The 18,690-nt window shown below is 52.6% G+C and overlaps 1 protein-coding gene across 2 annotated transcripts in view; it reads left to right on the forward strand.

Moving 5' to 3' along the window:
• The first annotated feature begins 1,269 nt into the window (after positions 1-1,269).
• The window catches only part of ARHGEF7 (Rho guanine nucleotide exchange factor 7), a 106,939-nt gene continuing 89,518 nt past the window's right edge, over positions 1,270-18,690 (forward strand). Inside the window, exon 1 of one of the 2 annotated variants that reach the window (XM_047081808.1) lies at positions 1,270-1,414. The gene's annotated coding sequence lies outside the window, so the exon portion shown is untranslated. The remainder of the gene's footprint in view (positions 1,415-18,690) is intronic. The other variant, XM_047081802.1, reaches the window with a different exon arrangement.

Here is an 18,690-nt window from a genome sequence, read left to right on the forward strand (position 1 = left end):
CCTTGTTTTTCGTTTTGATTCATAACTTTAAAAGACCCAAGCTTGAAATGAAACCAAAGTATTCCTGTAAGGCCTGATGGAATGCTGTGATATCCCCATACAAGGACAAAAGTGCCCTGAATGTCCTCAGATGCTAGAGTTCTGGATGATGCTGTAGTGTAGCTCTCAAAACTTAGTCTTCTTATGTGTCAGAACGACAAAGGGCCCTTCTCATGTCTCCGGCTTCTCTCTTGATTGCTCTCGGTTTTCTTGACCTTTCTGGTCTGGGAGGCTGTCAGTAACTCCTCACACGTGTGGCAGGTGGCCCTCAAAGTTCTCTCTTGGCAGCCTGCACCGGGCCCTCCTCGACGCTCTCCACCCGTGGTGGAGGCCGCAGACAACTGCTTCCTAGCTGACTTGCTCACTGATGTGTAACTGGCTATTCTGGTTAATCATTAATGAAGCACGTGGTGTGTATTCGGGAAGGAAAACATTGCACTTCAATCCCAACATGCATAATTTATGTTGCCAATTATTCTAAATCCTCGTAATAGAATACCGGTTCCACTCTCCCAAGCCGGTGGCTGGGAAGAACTGAAGATAGGGTTCCCTCCAGCCCCTTCAGGGTTGCTCACCGCTGAGGCCCTGCTCTCCGGGACCCTCTGGGCAGGGCGGGCTGTGTCCGCTGGGGCCAGGCGAGGATGAGGGCCAAGTGCTGGGAGGAGTCTGCGCGTGGGCTGGGTCAGGTGGGCCGTGTCGGAGGATGAGAACCACGCGCTGGGTGGAGGAGGCCGCGCGTGGGACCAGGCGCGCAGGTGCGCCGCGTGTCGGAGGACAAGGACCTGGTGCTCGGCGCGGGGGAGGATGGAGGAGGAGGAGGTGGAGCCCGAGACTGAGGCCGCGGGTGGGGGCAGGTGCGCCGCGTCCGAGGACAAGGACAAAGTGCTGTGGGGAGGAGGAGGAGGAGGAGGAGGCGGCCGTGGGTGGGGCCAGGTGCAGGGGAGAGGGGGCCGCGCGTGGGGCCAGGTGCACCGCGTCTGCCGGCGCGAGGGCGAGGCCGGAAAAGGCGGTGCGCTGGCCGGCCGGGGCGCGGTCTGAAGACGTCACTTCCGGTGGCGGCCCACTTCCTGGAGAGGGCTGGGGCCTGAGATTGGTGCAGCCCAGAGGAAGGAAAGACGGTGAGCGGCGGCGGCGGCCCAGCGGGCGGGCGTCAGGGGCGGCCGGGGTCCCTCCGGGCCGCCGGGGCCGCCCGTCCGCGTCCTCTCGCCCGGGGCCGCTTGCCGGCGCCGCCCTGGGTCGCGTCCGCGGCCTCCGCGCCGCCGCTCAGCGCCTGTGCTCTGTGTTGCAGGTTTACCCGGAGCCCCGGAGCGAGAGCGAGTGCCTGAGCAATATCCGCGAGTTCCTGCGAGGCTGCGGGGCCTCCCTGCGGCTGGAGGTGAGCGGGCGCGGGGCGCCAGGAGGGGGGCGGGCCGGGCTGGCGGCGCCCGGAGGCCCGGGGGAAGGGAGCGAGCGCGGTCGCGGGGCGGGGAGGGGCCGCTGCGTGCAGCCCCGAACTGGGCTGTCGTCGCTCTGAAGAAGAGCCTCAGGAGCTGGTGGGTAGGTGTCACGCGTTTGCGAGAACCGTTCCTAAGGGGTGCGGTCGATTCCTTGTTCCCTGCCTTAGCCTGTGCTTTTAGGGGTTCCCCGGGGGACCCGCATTCAGGGCTGGGTCAGCCCCTCAGAATTTCTAGCAGGTAAGCGGGCAAAACCGGGCACAAATGAAAGGACCCCAAGCCCTCCCAGCCTCACTCCTTTCTCTGCTTTTTTTTCCTACCGCCAGAAGGTAGGCGGTGTTTAGGTTGGAGGTAAACCTACGTCTTGGGGAGTGTACCCGGCGGGGTGTGTCTGCTGTGTAAGGTTTTGTCACTGTTCTAAATACGGTCTTTCAGCGGCAGTTCTCTGGAAACCTCCTTTACAGCTCATTTTACCATATGATTTTTCCTAACCTTGGGGTAGTGCTTTTGATCCGGAAACCTAGACATTGTTTCGTTTGGGAACTCCAGCTCGAAGTGGTTGTGGTCACGTCTGTGCTTCCATCGTTTCCTGCTGCTGCTTTACCACCTGTTTCCTTATCAGAGCTGAGCTGAGTTTGAGCAGGCTGGCGGAGAAGAGTATATGAAGGCATCTCCAGTGGAACCTGTTGTGTAAGAGGATTCCATAAGGTTTTCCCCTCCTGGGACAGTCTTAGTCTGGGTTTCTTGGGAGAAATCTAGAAGTCCAGTCGGTGAGGGCAAGTTTCATGGCAACTCATTTGTTGAAGTTACACTGGCATCAAGAAACCAAAATCCTGTTCTTCTGCGTGATTGTGAACATTAAGGTATCTCTTTTGTAGTATTTGAGGTCTGTGAGGAAGTCCCTTACAGGTACCTGAAAGGCTTAGTAGAGATCCCGGAGACCCTAGGGCTGTTTAGGAGGGGGCAACATTTCAGAAAGGCTTTGTCATCTTGTCCTGGACTCCCCTATTGGGCTGTGAGAATATGTGTTCCTGGTAGCAACGTTTGCTTTTCCTTGACCTTTGTTGTGAGACTATTTTCATCAAACTGAGTTTTGGTTGTGATAGTAAATTTGAAATTCAGTTTGCACATTAAATTTACAACCTCACAACTTCAGTGTTCAGTGTAGGACTCTGTAAGAAAGTATTAAAGTGGAGTCTTAAAAACCCTTTACCCTTCGCTCTCCAGAGGCTGCTGTTGAAATTTCATATCCTGTCTATCTTTATAACAAAGAGTTTAATGATGCTGTAGGAGAGGTCACTAACTTATCCCAAGCATCTAGAACAGTTTTTGGCATTACAGGAGGCCTTCAATAAATCTGCAGTTGATAGCAAATAATTGATTTTTTTTTTGTTTATAAGGAAACTTGTGGCTAGTTTTTAAAGAGTTTTAAATTTTAAATTCGGTAAATAAATTTGAGAGGCATGTTTTGTTAGCATACTTTCAGTCTCCGTAGTAAGTCACACTTCAAACTCCTAATTGCCTAGGATAATGAAAATAACAAAACACATCAAAACTCTCACATTGTTGAGTCACTCTGGTTTTTGTTTTGTTGTAGGAAGTTACCCTGAAAAATGAGTTCTGTATGGTGTGAATCCTACTTGGGCTTCCAGACTTGTTCTGATCTGTGGTGTGAAGGTACTGGCCTATTCCCTGAAAGGTGGCCTTGCATGTGGAGCACATGCAGCAGTTTCCCAGGGTTGTTTTTTTTTTTTTAATTTTTAATTTTTTTTTTTTAACCTTTTTATTTCTGAGACAGAGACAGAGCATGAACAGGGGAGGGTCAGAGAGAGGGAGACACAGAATCTGAAACAGGCTCCAGGCTCTGAGCTGTCAGCACAGAGTCCGACGTGGAGCTTAAACTCATGGACTGCGAGATCATGACCTGAGCCAAAGTCGGACGCTCAACCGACTGAGCCACCCAGGCACCCCTCCCAGGGTTTTTAAAGAGAGATACATAGAAAGGGAATGGGAAGGGAAGGACCTTGCACTTCTGAAACGTGTTCTTGGCTTGATGTGTTTCATTTTTACGACCTTCTGAATGATGAGAGAAACTGTTGGAAATTACAAACACAGACCCTGAAACTAATCGCTTGAACTCCAGGTTACCTTCTGTTCTGGTATCTGTCAAGGTGCTTTTTTCCAAGAGTTGAGACCGAAGTGTGTTTGTAACAGATTATTCTGGGAATGTTTTACTAGCGTCTTAAGCTATGCCAGGATTTCTTCCAGGAGCAGAGGAACGAAGCGCTGTGGTTACTGTATCTGTCGTTTTGGTCCTCATCTTAATTAGCTGCAGAAAATGAGGTATTTCCCCCAGTGGGTGGTTCTGATCATGAAAAGAGTTTTAAATTTAAAGGAAGTTTGTAAATTTTGTATTTATTAAAGTTTGAGAGACCATTTATGTTTTAAGTTGGAAAACATTTTTTAAATTTGGCGGGGGGGGGGGGGGGGATAAAACCTGTAGGAAAACCACATGTATGGCTTTGAACTTTTCCTATTTCTCAGTTTTTCTTTGCTGCCTATCATGCATCTTATTTGAATCTTTCATATCCTGGAATAGTGTGTAGTTTGCTAAGAATTCAAGTTTTTTTTTCCATGTTTCTAATAGTGTAGTAAAGTAAGATCTGATGAGAGCTGACCTCATTTAGAACTATGGGTTATTACAGTTGACAATTCTCTTAAACTTCCCGACTGAGGAGCTGGTACTGTGGTCCAGTTACCTTGGAGAACGTGTGGAGAAACCCTGGTTTGCCTGGTATATGTGGCAGGGACAGAATTGTCCTAAGTACATGCCACCTGGGTGAGGGAGAGAATCTTGCTCATGCTAAGTGCTGCCTTGTATAGTTTTCCCCATTCTCCATTTGGTCTCTGGTTTCAGTTCTCAATCACGTCTTTATTGGTAACATTTTCTAAAGGGCTTTGACGTGTTACTTATTTCGCTCCTCGGTCTTGAGTTCTCACAACCCTGGTCTGGCAGTGAGCAGGCAGAGCGCAACCTCTCCGTGCTCTGCATTGGCCACCAACTGCTGTTGGGGCCGTGCATGTGTGTTCCCTGATCGTCCGATGGGGTGCTGCTAGGGCAAAGGTGTAGGGGCTTTTAAATGCTGTGAACACCTGCCAGGTTGTCTCCGGAGACGTTTTTCTCCCTTTGCCTTTCCAGCAGCAACAGGCAGGCACTACTTGTTCCTGTTGGGTGTTTTCTTGATCTCTGGGGGATGGAAGTCCCTTGGGCCAAGTGTTTTGGCTTTTCTCTTTTGTGTCCTCCTCGGTGTGCCTATTTCTGGGTAGATGGTGAAGCAGATGTGGGGCGCTGCAGATTCCCCGCACTGCGCTTGCATGAGAAGGACAGGGCGACGAAGAAGGCTGCTGGAAGAGGCAACCGAAGTCGCGAACCTCCGAGCGTTTCCTCCTAGCTTGTCACTCGTCTCTGCCACTTTGCTTTGTGCCAGTGGGAGGGGCTGCCCTGCGCAGGCAGGTGCTCTGGCTGCAGGCACGTCACAGGCCTGTTGCTGACGGTGCCCATCGCCCTCTGTGTGAGGGGGGAGGCTTTCCTTTGCTCTGATGTCCAGAGAATGAGGCCTTTGGGTGGCCTCTCTAGCATTGGAATCGGCCGGACTGATGGAGTTAGTAGGTTAGCGGGGAGGTTTTGGAAAACATCGCCCTGCGTGTTTCCAAAAACACTCTTAGCTGTATTTTTGAAGGATAGGTTCTTCTGTTATACTACCATGTATAGTATTTGATGCTCTTTGAGATTTTTAACCAAGATTATGATTGAAATTTTGTCCAAAAGAATATTTAAAAATACTACTAAAGTTAAAATTGGCTTACTTGGAAAGTTAAAACTTGTTGACAAAGGCTTCAGAATTAGAGCAAAGTCCAAAGTGTATTTCTAGTCCTTTCCCTAGGGAGGGATGCCCCCCAAGGGTTACCTTTGTCTTAGATCTGGGCAGCTGGGTGGTTGAGCCTCACTACAACTGTGTACGAAGGTGTAGTTGAGGTCACACAGCAGGGTGTTTTCCTTCGTCCTCGTCACGGTTGGCACGGTAGTGAGCTGGAAATGGCTGGTGTCATGACCTAGTACTTGACTGGTTTTATTGAAGAAACTCTTGAAGTTCATTCATCGTGCCTTTGTCAGAACTTGCCTTTGAGGAAGTTGAGTTAAATTTGGGAGATGATTATCCTGTGAACATCTGGTGGGTACTAAAAGCAAAGAAAAATTCTCCTCAGATGTTATAGCTATCTTTACCTTTTCCTGGCAAAAAGTGTCAAAATTGACCCTCTGTCTTCAGTATTTGTGTCTTGCCAAGGTGTCTTGTAGGGTGAACAATTAGTCCCTGTGCACCCAGGTTGATTTTCCAGTGTAGAAAACCGGTTAGGCCTTCCCCCAACTTGAGATCTGTGGGGTGGCTGTCGCATAGATGGTGCGGTCCTGCACATGCAGTGTGAACCTCCTTTGTAGTTCAAAACTGCAGTAACTACATGAAGTAAAAAACGTGAAGCTCGGTTTAATAAGCTTTTTAACCTAGAGTATTCCTAATGTCTCAACATCTGCTTGTTGAGGTAATGTTTTTTGCACATCAGGTCTTTATAGTTTGGTTTGTATTTGGCACAAGCTCCTCCCGTTCTGGTTCGGTCACATTTCAGGGTCTCAGCAGCCCATGTGGGGGCTGGTCTGTGTTGGACGGTGTCAGTCTACATTAAGAGGCTGTCATCTTTGAAATGAAGGGGACTGACATTTGTTGAATACAAGTAACGTGCCCGTGCATTTTGTATGTACTGTGTACTTGTGACTATCCCGCAGAGGGGGCGCTAGACCTGGGGTGGCGGGCGGGTCTTGGGGCCCGGCCCGACAGGTGAACGGGCAGGATTTGTACTCCACGCTGGCTGTTCCACAGAGCTCCTGTGAGCATGCTGAGGCCTGGAGTGCAAGTTAAGCTGTGGGATGATGTGGATGTGACACTGTCCAACTGACTCATGGCAGGGGCCACAGGTTAGTCCTCCGAGTTGAGCTGGTGGCGGGGCTGGGCACCCTGAGGTCTCCTAGGGCTCTGGACTTGGCTTAATGCTCTGCTGGCACCGGCTGAAATTCTGAGGAACTTTGAATCGGGAGGGCTGCATTCTGTTAGTGCTGGACCGTAGGGTTGGACGGCTGGTCCGCCCTGGCGGTGGCTCTGGGAGGCCTGCAGCAGACAGGAGCAAGCAGCTCCAGACCCTGTGGTAAAACGTGTACTAACCCGCTAGATCTTTCTTTTGTGTGTGTGTTTATTTTTAAGAGGGGGACAGAGCACAAGCAGGGGAGGGGTAGAGAGAGAGAGAGAGATACAGAAATCTGAAGCAGGCTCCAGGTTCCCAGCTGTCGGCACAGAGCCCAATGTGGGGCTTGAACTCAAGAACTGTAAGATCATGATCTGAGCCGAAATCAAGTCCGACATTTAACCGACTGAGCCCCCCCGGCGCCCCCAAACCCCCTCGATCTTTAACCAGCTGTGACAGGTCGCACCCTTCGTGACCCCGCAGCATGGCCAGGAGCCTGAGGCCCTGGGAGATGGGCATCTGCCTACAGTCCAGAGCTTGTGTCCGAGGACTCTGTAGTGTCCTGGCTCGCCACGAGACTCCTGCGTGGGGACCGTCCTTGTGCAGCCCCTGCAGAGAGGCAGGGAAAGTGAGCTGGGCTGAGTGTAGGGAGGGGAGGAGTGAGGGTGGTTCATGTCGTAAGTTTCTGTCACCAGTCCTGTTAGTCTCAGGCGAGATAAAGTCTCGGGTACAGGCCCAGGCAGCCTGGCCTAGCTGGGTGAGCCGCGTCTCTGGTCCTGGTGATGGGAGGCAGAACAGTGAGACCCAGTTTTGGACCTTGGCCCGTGTCCACCTCGCTGTGAGAGACCTGCCATGGGGTGCTGCTTCTGCTACGCAGTCGGAGCAGCACCCTCTCGGGTGCGCTGAGAGCTGTCCTAGCTTCCCAGGTGCCTTCATCCCCCTGCCTGACCTTGGTAATGGCAGGACTTACTGTGGACCCAGGTTTTGTGTTTTGAAGGCTCCTGTGGATGGGTGGTGCAGGAGAACATGGGGTGAGGAGCGAGGACGGGTCTCTGCTCCCAGGAAGAGGACTAGGCCACAGGCGGGCACCGGCCCACACACTCAGGAGGTTACTGCACAGCTTGGATCGCAGTTTTCACTGCCGTGTTCTGTCTCTTCAACAAGCCACCAGCTTGGGGACCTGGCCCCTGCTGGGCCTCTGTGGACAACTGTTGAAACTAGTTTGAGTGTGGCTGGTTGACCAGGCTCACGTGAGACTTGTAGGACCGTGTCTTAACTGGCTGCTCAGCAGGTACTGGCGCCACTTACCATGGGTGTGCACATCCTGTGGCTTTTTGCTACTGTGAGAGCGCAGTTCTGCTTCCCTCCCTCCCTGCTGCCCCTGGCCATCTGCTCGCCTCCCTAGGCTGGGTGGTGGCACTTGGCTTCGTTGGCCGTAGTCTGTTGAGCCAACTCCCTGCAGCCTGGGTGGAGGCAGAAGGCAGAGGATCTTCAGTAGCACAGCTGGGTCTTTGCGCTTGTGACACGTGGGAGTGGGAGGGGACCCGAGGAGGTCCCTGTGGCCTCGTTTCCCATCTTTGAGCAGACGGAGACCCACAGATGTGTGTGGGACACGCGTATGTCCCTGGGAGACTGCCACAAGGGAGTGGTCCGAGCATCCCTCAGGTGTGCCCGGGTGGTGGGCAGGTCCAGGGTGGCCTTCGAGCCTCTGCAGCCTGCTCCTGACGTCTCCCCAGCTCACTCTCCCCGGACGCTATGGTGCTCTTCTCTCGCTCCCGCTCTGGCCACTGATACCCCCTGCCTAGATTACTGCGGCAGCCCTGTGGCGATCCACCTCCTCTCTTGTCCTTCTCCAGGCTGGTTTCCCTCAAATGCAAATCTGACTTCCGTTTTCCTGACTCTGATTCTGCTTTGGGTCTTAGGCTGAAATCCAGACTCCTTGGACCTGAGGGGAGAGCAGAGCAGGAGACCAAGGTGGTGTTGGGCCAGATGACGTAGGGGGTCTTGTAGATCACCCGAGGACGTTGGGCTGCCCTCCGTGAGTTGGGGCTGCCGGGGCAGACCCGTGAGGTAATGTGACCAGAGTCTGGGGAATCATCTTGGCTGCTCTTTGGGGCGTAGACCACAGGGAGTCTAGGGCAAAGGCAAGAAAACCAGAAGAGGAGGTGGTGAAAATCCAGGGAAGAGCTGATGACCCTTGACCCGCAGTTAGAATAGTTTCCGTGGCAGGAGTTGCATACTTTGGTTTCATGCAAAGCATAGGGATGATTTTCTCGCGGACCGCAGAGGGGTGTGAAAACAGAGTCCGAGAGGACGAGGCTCTGGCCTGAGCAGAAACCATGGCCGTTGGACGGGGAGTCTGCTGCAGTCCAGTGTGGTGCTCTGTGCCCAACATCCTGCAGTAGACCTGTCCGCTTCGCTTTGCCGGTGATCAGCGTGGGTCTGATTGGACACGGGCCGTGATGTCAACTTGGAGCTTGTGCGTGCACGAGCTCCTTCCACTGCAGGAAGTGCCGCCTTAGACCAACTTCAGGAGGTCTCCTCATGATGCTGGATCAGGTGACCCCACTCCGTGGCTGCGGACAGGGCCGTATTCAGTGAGTGCTTTGTGTGTGTGTGTGCGTGCATGTGTGTGTATGTGTGTATGTGTATGTGTGTACACTGCTCTTCTTGTTGGAGTGTGAACGTGGAGGGCAGCATCCATGCAGTGGGTCGTCTTGTACTTCTGTCCCCCGTGCTGGCATGTAGTAGGCTCTCGCTGAAACTGTTGAATGCCCAAGACTAAGGAGGAAGGGTAGGGGAAGTCCTAAAATTGAATTCATCAGTGTTCAGCTTTAAGCACTTAAAGTGATGGCTGGCCCCATCTTCTCTAGCTCCTGTCACACTGGTCTGGTGGGCCACTCGGACATGCTTCCTTGGAATGATGGCTGGTGCTTCTGCAGGAAGCCTGGTCTCAGCCATGGCAAGCTGCTGGAGAGGTGTCTGTGTGCAGGACTGTGATCACGTGTAGCACCGATGAATTTAGGATGGCTCAGTTGTGCTTTGAGGGTGGACTTCCTCTCCTCTTAGGTCAGACCTCAACACGGGGACTGATGAATTGGGCTTGTATGAAGGTAGACTGCCAGAAAACTTGTGGGAATGTTCAAGAACAATAGAGGATGTCCGGGCCTTTGGGACTCGTTTTCCTTCTCTGTGAGATCTAGGTTTCAAGAGCATCCCTAGGTCTTGGGACCTGTCTGTGTGGTCCTCTGAGAGGCAGAGGATGGGATACTGTAATATTTCTACATCAGTTTATCGTGTTGATAATGTTTGCTTGTTGCTCTCAAAAGGCACTTGTTTTTAAAACGCTGGTGGTTTCAGGACGCCTGGGTGGCTCAGTTGGGTGTCCGACTTCAGCTCAGATCATGATCTCCTGGTTCGTGGGTTTGAGCACCGTATTGGGCTCACTGCTGTCAGGGTGGAGCCTGCTTCGGATCCTCTGTCTTCCTCTCTCCGCCCCTCCTCTGCAGTCTCACTGTCTTTCTAACAAACATGAAAAAAAAAATCTTTAAAATTCTAGCTGTTTTGTCCTTTCATAGCTGTCCGGTTTTGTCAGAGCTTCTTCTTGGAGCTTTTTCATGCTTTGAAGAAACTTTTAAGGTGCTTCTGTAAGAAGGGTAGCCTCGAGATTTTCCAGACATGTGGCCAGGCCAGTTCAGACATGGTGCTTTTGAAATGAGGCCCCGCTTGGTTGAGTAGGACCTGCAGGATCATGGCACAGCATTAGATGGCCTGTTCCCTTTCACTTGGTGACTTCACTTGGGTCTGAAGACTGGTTCCAATCTGTAGAGTACCGTTCGTTACCTGCATCCTTGGGAAATGTATCGCAGACACTGTGTTGTGTGCCACGACGTTCTGTTGCTGGCCCAGTTCTAGGCTGCAAGAACCCACTGCTGACCGTCCTAAGCTGAGGGGAGAATTGGTCCTAGAAGTTACTTCTGGTAGCCTTCTGGTTACGTTTTCCAGAACAGGAAATGCTGCTTATATAAGTTTTTAAAAAATAGGTTATGTTTTTTTCATGGTCAGTGAAACTAATTTGTTAATTATAGTCTTCTGTGTTACACTAAATCCATCAAGTGAAGTGAGACATTCCTGTTTCTGCCAAAGGGAGAGATCATTTGAGCCCATAGGTCTCTTACAGAAGTTTTGGTTTCAGTGAGTACATAGCTGTTCAGTAAAATTGATCTCTGGTTCTTGCACTTTGTGAGACAGTGTAGCATGTTGGTTTTCTCTTGCTGGGAAACCAGTTACCACAGATGGAGTGGCTGAAGACGACGCTGTTTACCACCTCTGTTCAGCATTGAGGCTACTGGTCTGGGGAGCTTGGCAGGGCTCTGTGCTCAGGGTCTCACGGACCGGGTGGTGGATGATGGGGCTCTTAGCGGGGACCTCGAGGGGGAACGTCGGTTTCCAAACTCCTGAGGTGGTTGGCAGAATTCACTTCTTAGTGGTTGGGACCGAAGGCCCGGTTTCCTGGTGCCATTGGCTGGGTGTCGCTCTTTGGTCCTGGGGCCGCTCCGGTCCTAGCCGTGGGCCTTTGTCTTCAAAGTGGCATCAGTTCACCTGTGTCCGGTCTTGCTGCACACACACCTCTGACTTCTCCCTGCTCCGATGGCAGGAAGCTGCTGGCAAAGGGCTAGATCGCACCCACCCAGCCAGTCTCCCTTTGACTTTGCTCAGGGTCAACCCTGAGGGACTTCTGCAAAACCCCGTCTGCTGTGGCTTGTAACAGCACGCCTGCAATGCCGTCGTGTCACGTTCTGAGCCCTGAGCGGATTGAGAACAGGACTGTGGTATCTGGCGAGCAGGGTGTAATCCTGGTGCTGCACCAGTAGTGGTGGCCCCAGCCTCCTTTCCCACCTTTAACCGAGCCGGACGAAACAAACTGGGGGAGAAGGGACCAGCAGCCCCCGACCCCAGTTGTGCTCAGGGTTAATTGAAGTGGTGTGCTGGGGGTGACTGAGCGTCCTCTCTCAGTGCTGGGGGCTCTTTGTGCTGATGTGCACACGATAGGGACGGGCACTGGCACCGGGGGGGGGGGGCATGAGGACCGAAGGCAGCAGGAAGATGGTCGTGCCTCTGGGATGGAAGAGCAGGTCTCGTCGTGGCAGGACGGTGGGGGCTTAGTCCTGTAACATTGTAGCCTCCAGCACTCCTGGTAAGGTCCCCGGTTTTCTGACTGAGCCGACGCGCTTGTGCTCTGCATGGTTGGCTCCTTCTGCAGTCAGGTATGTCCATGTCGCTGGTGCCACAGCCCGGACCCAGGTGGGCCCGCTCCTCCCCGGGAGGCCCAGCCAGGCGTGCAGTGGTAACTGGTTGTCGTGCGAGGGCGCCCATTCCAGTCTAGAGGAAGGAGTGTGGAGGAAGCCAGGGGCATGTTGTCAGCTTGCGTCTGGCTGCCCTCTATCCGTGGCAGGCTCGTACACAGCCTGATTTGCTCTCTGTTCCTTGATCCTCATGTGCTGCTGCCCGGGGGGTGGCCCGGGGGCCTCTGGCCTGTCCTCTGTCCTGACCGTGGCACTGCCCTGCTGAAACCACCCCTGTACACGCCCCCCCTTACTCAGATGGTCACGTCCAGGAGCTTTACTGTATGGGTGGGACTTCTTGTGACTTGACCCTTGTCCACTTCTGTCCTTGCCCCTGCTCTTGGACTTCCTGTCCCAGGCATGTCAAGTTCCTGGAGATGTCCAGAGTACTACGCTCATCAAAGTAGTAGTGTGAGTACTATGCTCACAAAGTGTGTGTGCCGTGCTAGGCGCTGTGCGAGTGGCTTCACGTGTTACGTTGAAACCTTGTGACAACTCTCTTGAGCTGAGACCCTGAGCTGGAGAGGTTGAGGAACATGGCCACAGTCACTCGGCTATGAGTGTTGGGGCCAGGTTCAAGCAGGGTGTCCCCGGAGGGGGTCCTTCCTGTGCCCCATCCTGTCTGTGCTCGGAGCCCCCCGTGGCCTCTGCCCCCCATCTGCACGTCTCCTCCACCAACCCGGTCCCTGCCGTTTCCCTCTGTGGCACCTTCAACGCCGTGTCCTTGCTCGGACTGTGGACTCCTCGGCCTGCTTCTAAGCTTGAGTTTTTGGTGTCTGTCACTTACTAGGCACGGAGTAGATGTTGGTTGACTTGGTAAAAACACCCGAGGTGCCCTCGCTAGCCTGCTGGTGAAGGGGCTCGGCATGTCTGTAGAGCCCCGTCTGGTGTCTCCACTCGCCCTTCTCCCCGCCCCTGTTCACGCCTTCACTGTTCCTTCCGGTCTGGTCACTCCTTCAATTTTTGTTTTCTTCCCTTCAGGGCCTGGCTTCCCTGAAGGACTTGTGGCTGAGGTGTAACTGAACAGGGAGCCCCCTTTTCTCAGTCAGCAGTGGCTGCCGGTCCTGATGGTGAGGGTCGGCCCGAGGGGCCAGGTGGCCAGCTGTGCGTGCACAGGAGCCTCTGGTGGAGCACAGTAGGGGCTACCTGGGGACCCGGTGGCTCTGCTCTTCAGGGGAGGCTCTTAGGCATATCGACCACACAGACTTCTAGAATCAGAAAGGACCTGGAGCTGGGGTGCCAGGTGGGGCCGGGAGAACACGATGTGTGTGGCTCAGTCGGTTGAGTGTTTCCGACTCTTGATTTTGGCTCAGGTCATGATCCCGCAGTGATGAGATCCAGCCCTGCGTTGGGCTCCGAGCGGAGTGTGGAGCCTGCTAGGGATTCTCTCTCTCCCTCTGTCCCTTCCCGTCTATCTCTCTCACTTAAGGAGAAAAGAAAAAAGGGCTTGAAACTGGTTAGGAACTTGTATTGGGCGAGCATGTGTAGCTGTGCTCTGAGGAGCTGTGCAGGTGTCCTGTGGAGAGCAGCAGACCAGCGCTAGAGCCCTGTGTGGGGTCCAGACTGGTCTCTGCCCCCTATATGGAGATAGGAATTGTCCTCAGCCACTCACTGGGGAGACCCTAGGAGGGTGCAGGGAAGGGTGGGCAGGTGCGTATTGAAGAAACCCACGTAACTCTTGACCTTTTGTTCCCTAATCTAAAAAGGGCCCAGATTCCTGTTGCAGGCTGGTCCTCATCCTTGGGTGACTTTGGAGACGGGTCAGGTAGAGGCACTGATGGAGCGGAGGCGGGTTGGGTTGGACATGCGTTCTGGATGCGTGTGGCGTGTAGGCAGGGCTGTGCCGGCTGAGGAGGGGGGCAGGCCTGCCCCGTGCTGGGACCCCCAGCCTGTGGTGCGCTTGCATCTGTCCCTTTAGGTGCCGGGGCGGGGGGGGGGGGCGGCTTGTGTGGGCCAGCCCGGCCGACCGCACGCCTGGCCGGGGGTCGCTGGCAAGGCTTTCCCCCGGCGTCTGGTGCACCCTCATGGCCTCGCGCAGTGGGGAAAGGATTTCTGGGTAGGAGCCCTGTATTCTCCTGAACAGCACTAGGCTGCAAGTGTGTTCTTTCTGCTTTGCGGTTGAATAGGATGGTCAGTGTTGGCCAGTTGAAGGGGAGGTGCTTTATCGAAGGACTATCTTTTATTCTCCAGTAAGGCCTCTTGGTTAAAAATGTCAGGACTGATGAGTGGGAGCGGCATGAATCTAGAGCTTGAGCATGTACAGTCTGCAGAATCCTGAGTGCTCTCTTTGCCCAGAAAAGATGCTGGTCACTTAGCGTGGTGCCTTCCCACCTCTGTCCTTTTTCCCACCTTGTTTGAGGCTTCTCAGGATGTCTTAGTCCTCACTTCTCTACTTGGGCTTTAAAAACCAGCAGAATCCCTGCTGGCCGCCTGGGAAGGGGAGACCTTTCCCTGGCAGGTAGTTGCCCGAAGCAGTTTGCGTCCCTGAGGAGTTCCTGTAGGTCCTGGGAACCGGCGAGAGGGCCAGTTCCCAGTGAGTGATGACCAAGCAAAACAAAGTCCGAGGCCTCTCAGACCACATTTGGATGTGAAATCTGCCCTTCATATGTTTTTGTAAAAAATAGTTTTCTAACCAGAATATGTATTTCCAATCTATTTTATATTAGTCTGCATTGGGTGTTTTCTCGGGTAGTTGAGGGAAACTCACTGGTCTGTACTTGAAGTGCTAGGACAGGACATGCTGTGGCTCTTCCCACCTTCCTCCAGGCTGAGGGGGGTGCGTCCCCTTCCATCCCTTCAGGGAGGACTTGTAGGTTAGAACGGATGGGGTCCCCTTGGGTTGCAGAGTTGTGGAGCTTTTAAAACATTCCAGAGTCCCCCTGGAGAGCCTGACTTAATTAGTTGGTTTTTAAAGCTGACCCAGTTGGGTCCCTCAAATTAGGGTTTGGTGAGGTGGGGAGAATTGTGGCAGTTTTCCTCAAACTTACAGAAAGGCCAAGGATCCTGCCCAGCTTAGGACAGGCACAGTGGGAAGTGTACTTTCCTCAGGCCTCCTTCTGGCAGAAGCAGCCAGTCGGCTGAGCTGGGGCGGGGGTTTTTGAGGCAGCGACTGAGATCCTGAAGTGACACGGGGCTGATCTGGTCTGTGGATGGTGAGGGAATGCTTTCATTTTCTGCTTAAAAGATGCTGGGGGTAGTGTTGGGGAGCTCAAACAAACCTCCTGACCTGCCCCTTGCCCTTTTCTTGGAAAAACCTGAGCTAACACATTAGAAGGTAGTGTGACGTCCTGTGCCGTCACTTAGGTCACCATACAGACACTTTGCTGCCTGGCTCTGAGTGTTCACGTGTTCTCTAGCCACTTAAACCACGTGGTAGGCCTCCACATGCCTGCCTCTGAACACCCCGTATGTACGTCTTTAAGATGAGAATATTCTTCTTTAGTTTCCCCACACCGTTCTTCTACCTTTCACGTTTATTAGGACTCTTATGTTTTTGGGGAGTCCAGCGTTGTTAACCCCGTAGAGTCTGGTTCAGGTTGGACATTTTAGGTAAGAATTCTACACACTGATGATCTATATTTCCATGGGTCCTATCAGAAGTGCTTCATGTTGACACTTCATACCGCTGGCACTGAGTTCCATCCCTTGGCTAAGGTGACATCCGCCAGGTCTCTGCATTGTAAAGGTGGTCTTTGTCTTTGTGCTTAGTACATAATCTGTGGGGTGGTGCCCCACAGCCTTTCATCTGATGCACTTAGCATCCTGTGATGACCCTTCCTGAATTGATTGGTGTCGTGGTGGTAGCTGCGTGGTACTGGGGCCTTCTGGTGCACACTGCCTTTGAGATCTTGGTTCTGGGCAAGGACGTTTGGCGGTGGTGTTTGGCTTGCAAGTTAGAAAGTTGTGTGTGTTTTGGCCAGTGGAAGAGCTTACCTGTGCTTTCAAGAATCTGTGTGAAGGTCATACGGTGTCCTTTGTGAACCTGGCCATTCACTTCTGAGCTCTGTTTACCTTTTGTGCCAGCTTTCCATTGTCCATCCAGCAAATATTAGTCCCCGACTCTTGCTGACGCCGGGAGCTGCATTTCACCCACGTGGGCCTCAGGAGCGTATAGGAAAAAGTTAAGAGGAAGGAAGGAGTACACATACAACATTTGTGTATGAGGAGAAATGGTAGAAATGCAGAGAGGTGGAAATAAGTTCCTAGAGTTGCGTACCAGCGGCTTTGTAGCAATACTGACTACTTGCCGTGTTGGCCCCTCAGTGCCGAGTCAGCCACAAGGCGGTGCTGTGAGGGGGGCGTGGGGAGCCCCGGTCCAGGGAAGGGAGACCAAGATGGGGAGTGGGTCCACGAGATGCCCGGTGTCTAATGTTTACCAAGGGGCAGTGCTGGTATTTGACTCCAGGTTTAGGGAGAGTCCACACCTTGTAAGTTTAGAATAACCGGTCTGCTGCAGCAAGGGCACCGGGTCAGTGCAGTTAGTCGGACGCCCCATGAAAGGGAAGAGGAGAGGTGCATTTTGAGGTGCGGTGCGATGCGGTGTCTTGTTGGTAAATGTGTTCACGTAGAGACCAGCAGCCTGTACCATGCAGCTGAGGGGATTTACATGTGACTTAGCAAGTTTACCTGCAGAATCTTTGTGTTCTGTGTGTCCCCCATCATGATGGGTGTGACATGTAACTCCCTGAAGCCTTTCAGCATAGTGAAGGATTTATAACCTAGGAAGGACTTTGAACCAGTGATCATTAGCAACTTTATTTAAAGCTTGAGTAAATGCCGTCCTAGCTGCATTTGCTAATTCTTTCAGTGTGAGGTTATTAAATTGCATGTTTATTATGTGGGTTTTGCGTTTGTATACTGGTTGTAATGTAAAACAAAGTGTGTGTGTCTGTTCTGGATCATCATCGGGAGTCTCACGGCCATCAGTCAGATGTCCTATTTTGAGGACCAGGGCAAGGCTGCTTAGGGGCTGGGAAGCAGGTGTGGAGGTTTCACAACTGCCCTGGCTCTGACCTGTCTTCGCCCTGACGAGACCTGGAAACTTCCCATCTTCTGAGATGAAACTTATCGTCTTCAGGGTGTCTTTGAGCATCTCGTTGGGCTCATAATGGGGTAGCAGGGAACGTCCCGTGATGGGGCAGCATTCCCGGGGAGCCTGCCGTAACACCGCTGGGGTAGAAGGGGATCCTTTGACCATTTATTGGATAGGACAGGTTCAAAGATCTTGAAGAGCAAGTTTGTATTTCATTGCAAGTGGAGAATGGGAAAGTGTTTCTCCAGGTGGTGGTCAGTCTGCACACAGTTGATGAGGACCTTCTGGAACCCTGCTTTGCCCTGGGGAAAAGTATCCATGCACAACATGTGTCTCTGGAGCCTCAGCCATGTGTGGCAAGTAGGGTGGAAGCATGCAGGTGGGATCCAGGGCTGAGGCTGGAGTCCTGCTGGAGTGGAGCACATGGGGTTGGGGTGCGGAGAGAGACGCTTCACGTGGCCAGACTTGAGAAGGTGAGTGGGCGGATACCTGGGTGGGTAAAGCCAGCAGCTCCCTGGTTGGCCTTGGTTGAGCTGAACCAACAAAACATCGTGGATTTGATGAGCTGTCCCGAATAGGAATTGAAAGAGAATCTGAATTGTGGCATTTGGGGTCTTCCTTCCTTGGGATATGTCATACCCTTGAACTTGAGGGGAACGTTTCAAGTGTGGAAGATTATAATAGGCACAGACAGGTACCCAAGCATTTTAGCATTTTTGGAAAGCTGCTGCTTTTGGTGGTGGTTGCTTTTGTTTGTTTGTTTGTTTGTTTGTTTGTTTGTTTTTTGAGCAGTTGGGCCCAGCCCTCAGGACTCTCAGCATAGCCCTGCCAAGGTTAGACCTCAGACCAGGAGGCTGTAGACTGCTCTAGGGAGGCATTGTGCCAGCAATCACGTTGTCGTCCTGTTATGTCATTGTGTGCCTGCTAACAGGCTCTGTTAAATGTACGTACCTTGAAATAACACTGACCTGAACGTCTGTCTGGGCATGTGGACGGCATCTATTCAAGTCTCCTGTCAGGTACCAAGTACTGTCTTCTCTGCTCACTCAAAACTGGAACTGCTTGTCTACTGAGAGTTCTGTCTGTACAGGGTTGAGCAGTTTAAAGAGTACTTTCTCAGTTTGTCGTGATAGCTAATTGTCACGAAGACCTTTGGATTTTCACCTTTAAAAGTCCTGATCCATGGGGCGCCTGGGGGCGCAGTCGGTTAAGCGTCCGACTTCAGCCAGGTCACGATCTCGCGGTCCGTGAGTTCGAGCCCCGCGTCGGGCTCTGGGCTGATGGCTCAGAGCCTGGAGCCTGTTTCCGATTCTGTGTCTCCCTCTCTCTCTGCCCCTCCCCCGTTCATGCTCTGTCTCTCTCTGTCCCAAAAATAAATAAATGTTGAAAAAAAAAAAAAAAAAGTCCTGATCCACTTCTGTGGTCCCACCGTGGCTCCCTTCCTTTGGATCCCCGAGAATGGGATGGATTTAGTGCGCTTGTCCTGCCTCCCAGCTCCTTGAAACATCTCTGTATCTTGGTTTTCACTAATTGCATTGTCTAGTAATTCTTAGTTTTTCAGTACTTTTACACATTTAAATGTTGTACCAGAAACCTGTATTTCTTTTTTTTTTTTCTTTTAAACAGTTTATTCATTTTGAGAGGGAGAGACAGAATGCGAGTGTGGGAGGGGTAGAGAGAGGGAGACACAGAATCCGAAGCAGGCTCCAGGCTCTGAGCTGTCAGCACAGAGCCCAACGCGGGGCTCGATCCCATGGACCGTGAGATC

The sequence above is a fragment of the Lynx rufus genome, unplaced genomic scaffold (genome assembly GCF_022079265.1).
Source record: "Lynx rufus isolate CCGP_SWC_20201006 ecotype Redwood Valley unplaced genomic scaffold, mLynRuf1.p SCAF_1, whole genome shotgun sequence".
Lineage (NCBI taxonomy): Eukaryota > Metazoa > Chordata > Mammalia > Carnivora > Felidae > Lynx > Lynx rufus.